The following is a 12,741-nucleotide window of genomic DNA, read 5'->3' on the forward strand; positions in this document are numbered from 1 at the left end:
GGGAGTTTCGGTGGGGGATGGAGAGGGACGGGGATGGGATGGGCGGGGGGGGAGTCAGCGACCAGGATTGAAACTGGAGGTGGAGGGGAGGGGTGCGGGGAGCGGAGGGTGGAGGGGATGGGGGTCTTGGGGGTGGTTTCTGAGAGTCGGCGTTGGGGGACGAGGTGGAATGGAGGGGGTCAGGCGGGGTGAGTGGAGGAGACGGGTCCGGCGGGTGGGGGCTGGGACGGAGTAATGAGGAGTCCTGGGACGGAGTGGAGGAGAGAGTGGGAGGTCAGGCGTATTGAGTGATGGGAACCCGGGGGGTGATTCAACTGACAGTGGTCCATGTACTATTCCTTCGGTACTGACACATCCGCAACGGAGCCGCTCCCCGCTGGTGGTTTAAGGACTCTCCGGCACAAATTTGGAAAACACTCCTGTCTCAACGCGCAGTTATCGTTCGAAGAAAAGATTAGTTAAAGATATTGGACAGTTGGAAGGTTATTTCAAAACCTAGAAGAGCAGATTGGATAATTTGTACCTTGGTAGGATGTAATCGAATGCTATCACAAATCTGTTTTAACCTAGTTTGTCAGAAGCTGCACGCCGAGTTTTGTGAATGCATTTCTACTAACTCTTCTGGAATAATTGAGCAGGTCTACAGGGGACATCTCTAACCCACACTGTCCCAAGCTGCCAAACCTATTGCCCCACAGAGTACAAGCCAGTCTCTGACAGCAGGTGTCAATAGCAACAGTAGCCTTTGATAGGCTACTGAGACCTTGTTTACTAAGCTGTGGTTAAAGGATTGCTGTTGAAGGAATACAACTATCATTGCATTTGTTGGTCTGGAAAGGGAGAACCAAAGTCTGTTTTTATACACTTTAAAGACTGGATTTCCCTTCCTAATGTGAATTTTGAAATACATGCCACCTTTGGTAATAGTGTGGAACACATAGTGCTGGAGTAACTCAGAGGACATGGATAGGCGATGTTAATATCTCTTTGGTACATGGTTTTAGTCACCTCTGCTAATATCTGACTCATTTTGTTTGCCAGCACTTTTCTGTGGCATAACAGATGACTTGTCATACCAAAGGAGCTACATGATATAGCACAATTCTTGCTATTGAGGGAGTGTAGAGTTCACCAGGTTAATTCCCGGGATGGTGGGACTGACATATGATAAAAGAATGGGTCGACTGGGCTTGTATTCACTGGAATTTAGGAGAGAGGGGATCTTGTAGAAACATATAAAATTCTTAAGGGATTGGACAGGCTAGATGCAGGAAAAATGTTCCCGATGTTGGGGGAGTCCAGAACCAGGGGTCACCGTTTAAGAATAAGGGGGAGGCCATTTAAGACTGAGATGAGGAAATACATTTTCACCCAGAGAGTTGTGGATCTGCGGAATTCTCTGCCACAGAGGGCAGTGGAGGCCAATTCACTGGATGTTTTCAAGAGAGAGTTAGATATAGCTCTCAGGGCTAAAGGAATCAAGGGATATGGGGAAAAAACAGGAACGGGGTACTAATTTTGGATAATCAGCCATGATCATATTGATTGGTGGTGCTGGCTCGAAGGGCCGAATGGCCTACTCCTGCACCTATTTTCTATGTTTCTATGAAATGCCAAATGCTGCAATTTTGTTTTGCATTGTACACATTAATTTCTTCGCCTGCAACTAATTAAACAAAATAGTTAAGATGTTATGATAATCTGGGAATGTCAAAATGGTTTTGTGAAAGGTAAATCATGTTTGATTAATTTACTGCAGAATCATCTGTTTTGTGGGTAATGGGGAACTGGAGGATGTCCTGTATTTAGATCTCCAGAAGGCATTTGATAGCTCCTTGTCAATCAGATGGCAGATGGAGATTATTGTGATTATTGTTGATGGGTTGCCTGGCACGGTTGATGATAAACAGTCATTGCAAATGTAATGCTTGGGCCTTGGATTTTCGCAAAATAACTTGGTCAAAGGTATCGAAAACGGTTGCTGAATTTGCTGACCTGTTTTTACAAAATGTTAAATGGTCAGCTCGACATAGATGACCACATCTACACCAAACCCAACCCTATCAGGAGTAGACGAGGGCATTCGATTCAATTTGAGATACCAGCTATCAAGACAGATGTGTATAGCAATTCATTCTTCCCTCACACAATTAAAGCTTCACCCTACTATAGATATTCAACCAGACGCAACTAAATTTAAGGCAGCTCTTCTCCAAGAAGCCCTTCTTGCTTAAGTCCATACTCCGCCACCTCCAGTTTAAATTCCATTTGGAATATTTTGGAGGACTAAGAACCAAGTAGGGAAATAAGTTGCAAAGTGGCCGTAAGGAGTCTCCTTACGTAGACGCCTTCCAAAGAGAGAGGGTAAATGTGTGGGCAGCAATCTAGCAAATGAAAGCACGGGAAAGCATGAAATTGCCCATTTTGACATGTTAAATTAAAAAAATGTTATCTAAATAGTGAGAGATTGCAGAGGGACTTGTTCCAGAATACGATTTGTGAAAAAAAACAATGAGTGCTTCTGAGGAATGTGGGAAGTAATTGGGAAATTTAACAATAACGTTACTAAAGGAATAGAAGCAAGGTTATACAACAGTTGTTTAAAGACATTAAAGAAATTAAGTAAGGAGGACTATACGGACTGTACAGTAATGGTCGCCTTATGTAAGAAAGGTTGTTAGTGGGTTGGAAGCACATCAGAGAGGTTTCTCAGACAAATGTGTGAAATTGGAAGGCAGTGTGATAACGAAAGGGACAGCTAGGCTTGTATCAACTGAGAATAGACACAAAAAGCAGGAGTAACTCGGGGTCAGGCGACATCTCTGGAGAAAAGGAATAGGTGACATTTTGGGTCGAGACCCTATTTCAGACTGAGAGTCAGGGGAAAAGGAAACGAGAGATATAGAAGGTAAATAGAACAAATGAATGAAAGATATGCAAATAGCAATGATGATCATGGAAAGGTGGATTTCCATTGTTGGCTGTGCGGTCGGTGATAACGAGTTAAACAGACAGTAAAACTCAACAGGACAACAGTGAAACTAGCACGACGACTAGGGTGGAGGTTTAGAAGCGTGAAAAGGAACTTGATTGAAACAGAAGGTCCTGACGGGGGTCATTTTGAGAATATTTATTTTTATGGGTTAATCATATATCATATCATATATATACAGCTCGGAAACAGGCCTTTTCGGCCCACCAAGTCCGCGCCGCCCAGCGATCCCCGCACATTAACACTATCCTACACCCACTAGGGACAATTTTTTTAAAAACATTTACCCAGTCAATTAACCTACATACCTGTACGTCTTTGGAGTGTGGGAGGAAACCGAAGATCTCGGAGAAAACCCACGCAGGTCACGGGGAGAACGTACAAACTCCTTACAGTGCAGCACCCGTAGTCAGGATCGAACCTGAGTCTCCGGCGCTGCATTCGCTGTAAAACAGCAACTCTACCGCTGCGCTACCGTGCCGCCTAATCTAAAGCAAGTGATCGCTGCTTTACAAAATAAATAAGGCATTGCCTGTTTAAAGCAGATGAGACCAAAAAATCTCTTCTAGCTTTGAGTCCAGAAAGTTCTCTTCCTCAAAGCGCGGTGGAAGCAGTGTGTTTGAATATTTTTAAGGCCAAAGCGTACTTGCTAAGCAAGGGGGTGAGAGTTGAGGTTACAAGTAGAACCGCCATGATCTCAAACTGTCAGAGCAGGTCCATGGAACTGAAGAACCATTCCAGTTTCAATTCTATTGTCGAGACTGGTCATATTTAATTCTGTAATGTGTATTGTCTGAGGGAACAATTTGTGTGGCAGAAACACATAAATGAAAGTGCAGGACAGCTGCAACAGGTTGGGGGCATCTATAGAAAAGCCCTGTCAACAAATTAGGACTGGAATAGGCCACTTTGGCTCTTGAGTCTGTTCTGCCCTTTAATGAGATCGTGGCTGTTTTGATGCTATATTCAACTCTGCATTTCAGCCCTTTAATCCCTTGCTTACCAAGTATCCATCTACCTTGGCTTGAAAGGGCTTTGCCATCTCAGCTCTTTGGGGAAGATAGTTCCAAAGACTAACAGGAGGAATCACCTCATCTCTGTCTTAAATGGGCCAGCTGTTATTTATAAACAGTGACCCCGAATTTTAGGTTTTTCCTGAAGGGGAAAATATCCTTCCCACATCCACCCTGTCAACATCTCTTGGGTTATTGAGTCTGCAGCATTAACTTCTGGGTTCTTGTGATTCACTTACTCCCGTTGATCTATAAATCTTGTTGCTGTTTTCTTTCTCACTTTTACTTATGAAAACTGGCTGACATCATGAGGTGTAAATGAGTTGTGGGTAGAAATATGGAAGTGCAAGGGTGAAATGCCGACGGACAATTTTTGGATGTCTTATGGCGATGACGAACAGAGCTTGTGTTTGGAGTAAAGTTCATGAGGCATTGATCTCATCTCCGAGTGACTGAGCAGGGATTGCACCAGGCTGTTCTGTCGTGCTATGAAGCCAATGCATCTGGATGAGTCATTCACTCTAACTAGATTTCTGCCACAATGAAACTTGTCACTTCAGAGGGAGGACCTTTCCTTGGTTTAATACTGCATGAATCAATTCCATGCTGAGAGTCGTGCCGATGTGCTTTTGATAGATTACCAAAGATGGTATTGTCTACCGAAACTTTGCTTGAATTTCTGTGGGACCTTGATCAGGCCCTTTGCAGTTGATTACAGTGAGAAAGATTTAGAGTTTGTAGCTTTTGACTCATTGTGAAAATAGCGAACTCCTGAAATTGTCAGTGATCAATGGACTGTAAATGGAATTTCCTACCAATATAGACTCACAGTGTTGGAGTAACTCAGCGGCTCAGGCAGCATCTCTGGAGTCCCTGCCAATATGTTTTCATTTATCCTGGTGTCAACTCATTGACCAGCCTTGGTTGTCCTCAGAAAGGAACTTACCTCAGGCCTGTGGAAACTGAGTTGTGTTCTTTGCTTTCGGAAGGTATTGAATGTTAACTGTGTAAAGGGAATCAATTTTTTATTGGGCTTGCAATAGCTAAGAATCAAGCTCATTGGGGAAAAAAAAGATCAATACCTTTCTTTTAACCTGCATATCTCTATCATTTTGTTTACCACCAGGCCAATGTAACGTGTCGACACCAGGCACTGCTCCCTATGTTAATTAGATTGGCCCATCTTGCCAATATTTAACGTCATTGTGCTGCTGTAAAATATTACTCAGTACTGTGCACAATCTAGTCCGGCGTGTACTCTGGAATGGTACGACGTGGATTTGAGCTTTGGGTTTCCAGATCTGGCTGTGATCTTAAATAGACTTGTGAGGGGAGGAGCATGATCTCTGCCACGCATTGTGAGACCAAACACTTGATCTGTCAGACCGGGTGCAAATCTAGACAGAAAGGGAACAAAAGTTTGTTTTTAAAAATGCTCAAAAAAATGTTTTAATTCCCTAATTCAAGTACAGCACTTGAGCATTAAACACACTCTAATTCAGCCAGGAGTTCTGACCAGAAAGTTCCGGTAATTTAAGATGCTAGTGGATCAATTGTGATTGGACAATAGCTTTTGTCTTGTAGACGCAAGATGTATTACATATAAATATTTGGTGAAACATAGCTGAAAGCTCTACCAAGAAATCAAAGAACCTTTCATGGGATTTTCTACAATCTTGACATTAGTCTTCATCTTTTCTCTACGTGAAATTGCTCAGGTTAAGTCTGCATTGTACAGGAATTCGATGATCGGTTGACTTCATGCAGGAACCCAGCCAACGAGTGTTGTCAAACAGATTCCCATGGGAGGTAAACCTTGCACAAATTGCTGGTGTTGTTGTCTTGCCCAATGATGACAACCATTTTTCAATGCCAATTTTTAACAAACGAAAAAGAATGTAAAAGGGCTTGGTAGCTATTCAACAGTATCAGGAAAAGTTAACCAACCATCGCGGTGCAGAAGGACTCAGTTCAGCTGCAGTAATCCTGCATCTGCCTTTGATTCAACAGTTTATCATTTCAGTTTGAGCTCTCTACTAAAACTTTTCTCCCAGTTCTGAATCTGTGTCCTCGTGCTCTCTGAAGCCGGTCCTCATGCTCTCTCATCATTCTCCAACCAGAAAAGCCTTTCCTCATTCATCCCATTATTGCACAGCATAGCACAGTGGTACTGCTGATAGGGTTGCTGCTCCTCCAGACACTCGGGTTCAATCCTGACATCGGGTGCTGTCTGTGTGGGATGTGTCTGCTTGGGTTTCTTTCGGGTGCTCAATTTTCTCCCACGACCCAAAGAAATGAATTGGCTGCTGTAAATTGCTCCAGTGCGGAGATGAGGATAGGATCTTGAGGGTATTTAGAATGTGGGAAGACTAATAGAATGGTATTAGTGTGAATGGACTGTTGATTGTCAGTGCAAACATGCAGGCCCTGCTTCCTGCTGTGACTCTGCCTCAATCTTTATGCATAACAAAAACCTGTAATAAATTTTCTTCTCCACTCCATTCCTCCACGGAAGCAGTCTCAGTAATCTGAGTCTCTAAGATGTGTGATTTTTACATCTTTGTGGGACTAAATTTTGTACCCCTATGACTTTTATACAATGTCTAAAGCTGCCAGCTCTGCCATTAATGCTCTTATTTGTAAAAACAACATTGTTATTTGCTTCTACTCATGCTTTCAAAATGTATTTGAACTCTTAGGATCATCAACTGGAGATGATACTGCAGATGCTGGAAACTTAAGCAAAAAACAGTGCTGCACGAACTCAACAGGTCAGGTAGCACCTGTGGAGGGAAATGGACACTTCTTCAGAAGGATTTCGGCCTCAAATATTGTCCCTCTACAGATGATGACTTGATTTGCTGAGTTCCCCCAGCAGTTCATTGTTTTCTCATTGCATCACCTTGCACTTCTCCATTATACTGTTGGCATTGACCCTTGTGACAAACTGCTGCCCAGTATCGCTAGCTCACTCTGCTTCTCTGCATCTATATACTAAAACTCTTGTTTGTTTGTTTGTTTGTTTGTTCCCTAATACACGTGCTCAACACCACGTGGAGTGAACCGAATCAAGGCAAGGTTGGATTATCCATTCAGTACTTCTGGTTGCGATTTGTTTCAGCGTTTTCTTTTGCACTTGCACGGTGGGCTTTGCCAAGGTTGGGGATTTTCATTGAGCTTGCTCCTATTGGTTGTTTCATCGTCACTACCATTCACCACAGGTGGCAGAGGTTTGGTGCGATCTGTCGCTTGTAACATCTTTTCACCATGTCTCTTTCCCAGATACTACAGTAGCACTTGGCTTGTGTAAGAGTTCCCTCTGCCCTGCCTGAATGAGATTACGCTGTTTGTGGTTATGACTCTGCTGCCCACACGTAGCAATCGTCAGATTTGAAGATTAGAAATTTCAAACTGTCACAGCCCCAGACTTCTAAGGGCCAAGACACACAATTTTCCTTTGCTTCCTCACACTGGCCATCTGAGTGTTCTTGCTTTTCAGTGTAAGGCCGGCTAATCTCTTCACATCCAAGTTATTGGAAGCATCAGCAAGCAGGGAGGCAATCTTCCTAGTTGGAACTGAGCTGGTTTTCAAGGGGTTAAATTCAACTTACTGCTTTCAACCTGATGTTATAAGTTTCAGGAAGCTTGAGGCACTTGCTTGTGTTTGTTGCTCTTTTGAATCTGAAATTGTATATGAAGGGGAAAAAGAAAACTCTGGTAATTATCATTTGATTTCCCTCTTCTCCCTTCTGTGTACTCAAGCGGGGGGGGGGGGGGGTGGGATATATTGTATAAGAGATTGCAGTAGGCGGCACGGTAGCGCAGCGGTAGAGTTGCTGCTTTACAGCGAATGCAGCGCCGGAGACACAGGTTCGATCCTGACTACGGGTGCTGCACTGTAAGGAGTTTGTACGTTCTCCCCGTGACCTGCGTGGGTTTTCTCCGAGATCTTCGGTTTCCTCCCACACTCCAAAGACGTACAGGTATGTAGGTTAATTGGCTGGGTAAATGTAAAAATTGTCCCTAGTGGGTGTAGGATAGTGTTAATGTACGGGGATCACTGGGCGGCACGGACTTGGAGGGCCGAAAAGGCCTGTTTCCGGCTGTAGATATATGATATGATGATATGAAAGCCCTGGAGCTGCTGATCCACAAAAAGGCCTGTTTCCGGCTGTATATATATGATATGATATGATATGATCACATGAATGCCCAGTTTGGAGCCACTAGCTCTGTCGCCAGCCTGTTTCACTTATCATCATATCATCATCATCATCATATCATATCTATACAGCCGGAAACAGGCCTTTTCGGCCCACCAAGTCCGTGCCGCCCAGCGATCCCCGCACATTAACACTATCCTACACCCACTAGGGACAATTTTTACCTTTACCCAACCAATTAACCTACATACCTGTACATCTTTGGAGTGTGGGAGGAAACCGAAGATCTCGGAGAAAACCCACGCAGGTCACGGGGAGAACGTACAAACTCCATACAGTGCAGCACCCGTAGTCAGGATCGAACCTGAGTCTCCGGCGCTGCATTCGCTGTAAAGCAGCAACTCTACCGCTGCGCTACCGTGCCGCCTCATGGTGGCAGAGCCACTCAATGCATTGCTGCATGTCCTGTCAGTAAATGGCTGGTAAGGGCTGTGAGATGGTTACTCTTGTAAATATTATGTACATCTGCTGTTAGAAACATGGCCACTATTCTGTAAACAGCAGAGATTCAAGAAACATACTGTGATAATCACCCACGCTTAGACATTGCTTGACGGATTAATATATTGTCTAAGACTCTTATGGTGGCAAGAGATTCAATGGCAATTAAACCTCGTACAAAGCAGCAGCACTAACTGGGCTGCAATCCCTCGGGATTACATAGCTAGTCCTAAATGCAATGCCCATTTTTTCTTGAGGAGTGCTTGAAGCCATACCCTGCTGATAGTTATGCCATTGGATCAGGGATGTCCAAATGGTAAAACAGGGATTTTTACATGATACTAGAACAAGTGGACCCGTTGGGCCCAAACCTCACCTGCATTGGTGCAGCACCCTCTCCTCCCCACTAATTGGCCACTAAATTGAGCGGCAGAATCCTGAGGGATTGATGGGAATGGGGGAGAATAGACACATGGGATTAATGCAATTGGGTGTTTGGTATGCGATTTGAAGGTTTGTTTCCATGTTGTGCTTAACCCTAATGCGTTATGTACCCAAATATTTTAAACATTACAAAACTGGCATTTAGGCCCGTAGAGTTGTGACAAAGAATATCTGTATCTGGTTATTAACGGTTAAAATAAAATGTTTCATGTGAGAGGCCGAAGCAAGATTTCAAATCGGCTCTCGATAGTAGATTGAAGTGTGGGGTGGCGGGGATTAGGGTGTCGATGGAGATTTGGATGTTGCATTAAATTGCAGTGAAAGTGAAATTAGAACGTGTTGCAGAACACGAATAGAGATGAATGTGTGGAGTTCCGGTTTCAAACAGTAACAATCAAATTTTCCCAGGCTTTCCTCGGTCAAGTAACCCTTTAACAATCAGACCATATCTTTTAAATAAAATGTAGAATGAAATTTAGAGTAAATAAACCGTGGGCCCAAACCTCTCTTGCATTGGTGCAGCACCCTCTCCTCCCCCATCCCCCTCCCCCATCCCCCTCCCCATCTCCCCCCACCCTTTCTCCCTCCATCCCCCCGTCCCTCCCTAGGAGAAAGATTTAAACTTTAAAATGTGAATAACTAAAAATACAGCACCGATTTCAATGAAACTTCTTCCATTAGCACCAAAGGGATGACTGTGAGTAAGGTGGGCCTAAAATTGTTGTGCTATCGTGTACTGTTTTGGCTGTAGTTCAGTCACGAACAAACAAACAATAGTTTTAGTATATAGATTATTTACTCTTAATTTCCCCCTACATTTTATTAAAAATATATGTTCTGTTTGCTAAAGGGTTACTTGACATTATGAAATGTTAACATTTTGTCTGTATTCTATTTTGCCAATTAGTTCACTTATCTCATTATTTTTACCAGGCTGATTGTAGTAATTTTGGTGATATTGTACATTCTTTAAATCTAGTTGCATAACTCTACTTCTTAGTCTTTGTTCAGTGTGTTGCTTCTTGGCACCGAGTTAGGGAAGAATTCATCTCTGAGAGATGAGTATAAATTCAGGCTGACACTCTCCTGCAGAGTGGATGCTGTGCTACACTGAGGAAGATGCTGTGTTGTGGATAAGTCATTGAATAGCCATTTCTAATGTGTGTGCGTGTTAATCCAGAGAATACTTCATTGAAGAAGGGTTGTCACAGATGTCCTGGCTGACTTGTCCTTCAGTTGATATTGGCAAAGCAGAATATCTGGTTGTGAACTACAGCCTTGCACTTAGTCATTGTAAAATGCTGGAATACGTTATTAAGGAAGTATAGCAGAGTGCCAAAAGCAATACTTTATTTATTTGCTTCACTAAGGCTGTACAAAAGGGAACTTTTTCATATAGAATTCTTTATAATGTTCTTTAGGATGTTAATAGTGTGATGAATGAGATTTCTTAGAGTGATGTATTTGGATTTCAGAAGTTATTTGATGAAGTGCCATTTAAAATAATTAATGCTTTAGAGTTCATGAAGTTGAGGGGAAGATAAGTCTGCACAGAAGATTTGTCAACGTGTAGAAAACAGCGGGTCATTTTCCTGGTGACGTGCCTCAGTGTCCAGAGCTAAGTTTGCAACTATTTACAATCTGTTATAACTACTTGGACGAAGAGACCAAGAGAAATATATACATGTAGAAACAAGGAACTGCAAATGCTGGTCTATACAAAAGATCAAGTGCTGGAGTAACTCATCGCGTAAGGCAGCATCTCTGGGCAATGTGGATAGGTGACATTTTGAGTCAGGACCCTTCTTCAGACAGTGTATTTTCCCAGGCTTTCCTCAGTCAAGTAACCCTTTAACAATCAGTCCATATCTTTTGAATAAAATGTAGGAGGAAATTACATTCATATCTGCCGACAATGCCAATATAGATGGTAAAGGAACATGCGAGGAGCACAGAGTGTTGGCAGAGTAGTACAAGTGGTGGGCATAAAGGTGGTAAATCGAGTATGTGACCAAATGATAGGAAAGACAGAAGAGCGGTGGCGTGAAACTTTTATGTATTGATATTCAAAGTAATTAGCATGCTCTGATACACAAATGCTCAAGTTGGAGAGTTAAAAATAAAGCTAAATATTGACTAATCTCTTTCAACCAAATTAAAAGTAAATCAACCTTCTGAGTGTTTATGAACTTTCTACACATAAATATAGAACATAGTTATAAAATAAAGCAAGCATTCACTTAATGATGCTCTAATGGCAGGTGGATATGTGTTAATCTTAGTTTGGCAGAAAATTAGGCGTCCTGCTTTGTGCATTCAGATAATCCGTTGAATGCTGCCTGCTTGCGTTGATGTATGAAATGTGACAACTTGGCTGAGGTATATGAAGGCGCTCAGAATCATGGCAATGTAAGGACTTAACCTTTTACAATGGGAGAATAATAGGAATTTGAAAACTTTGATACACAAAAAAACCCACTTTGTTTTGCATCATGATATATTTTTCCAAAAGTCAGCTCATATTTGACTTATGGTAATATTGCCACAATTGGCAAACCTAGGATGGCAAACGAACATTAAATTCTGAAAGTGAAGGTTGTCATCTTATGGTGTGGTGCTGTAATATTTACATAGTTTTGCACAAATCCTTATTATCAATATTTCACTCTAAGAAGTATTGTGTATAGTTTTTTTCTTCAGCAATGGTTGTACCTGTCTTGTAGGTTGTGCACTGAAGGCTCAACGCATTGATTCCACGTTGGGGAGTTGACGTATGAGGACAGATTGGACACAATGGACCTTATTCTATGGGGTTTAGGAGAATGAGGGGAGATCTTACAAAAACACAAGATTTTGGGAACACCAGAAACTGCAAATGCCCCAATCTTGAGCAAAATACAAAGGGCTAGAATAACAGCGGTCAGGCAGCATCTGTGGAGGGAATGGATAGGTGACGGTTCGTGTTTGGACTTTTAAGACTGCTTGTAGGAGGGGAAATGCTGGAAAACAGAGATGGGAGCAGAACAGAGTCTGGCAAATGATCGGTGAATACTGGTGAGGTGGATTATTTGGCAGATGAGTGGAATAAGTGATAAAGGCTAGAAATGAAAAGGGGACAAAAGGGTGTTAGCTAAGGAGAGGAGTGAAATGTAGAGCGAGAGATATGGGTACAAAAGGACAGAGGCCCCCTTCAACCCCACTACCCACTGTCGTCTTCTTAGTTTGGCACAAAAGCAGAACGGTCCCGACTAGAAACGTTGCTTGCCCTTTCTCTCCACTGATGTTACCTGGTCCACTGAGTTCCTCCAGCACTTGGTGTTTTACACAAGATTCCAGCATCTGTGAGTTCCTGGTGTCTCTGCTTGATTGAATTACTGGACATTTCTGAATGCATAATTATAAATATAATAATAATGTATTTTATTTATATAGCGCTTTTCATATACTCAAAGACGCTTTACAGAGATTTAGAGAACATAGGGAAATTAATAAATAGATAAATAAGTAAATAAATAAACGAACAGAGAAAGGAGACAGAAGGTGAGGTGACCGTCAGTGGTTGAAGGCAGTACTGAACAGGTGAGACTTCAGCGATGTTTTGAATGTGGTGAGTGTGGAGGAGTCTCTA

General features: G+C 42.6%; 1 protein-coding gene across 6 annotated transcripts in view; it reads left to right on the forward strand.

The window, feature by feature from the left end:
* Window positions 1–12,741, forward strand: part of zzef1 (zinc finger, ZZ-type with EF hand domain 1) — a 139,891-nt gene that overhangs the window by 591 nt on the left and 126,559 nt on the right. The window lies entirely within an intron of this gene.

The sequence above is a fragment of the Rhinoraja longicauda genome, chromosome 26 (genome assembly GCF_053455715.1).
Source record: "Rhinoraja longicauda isolate Sanriku21f chromosome 26, sRhiLon1.1, whole genome shotgun sequence".
NCBI classification, from domain to species: Eukaryota; Metazoa; Chordata; class Chondrichthyes; order Rajiformes; family Arhynchobatidae; genus Rhinoraja; species Rhinoraja longicauda.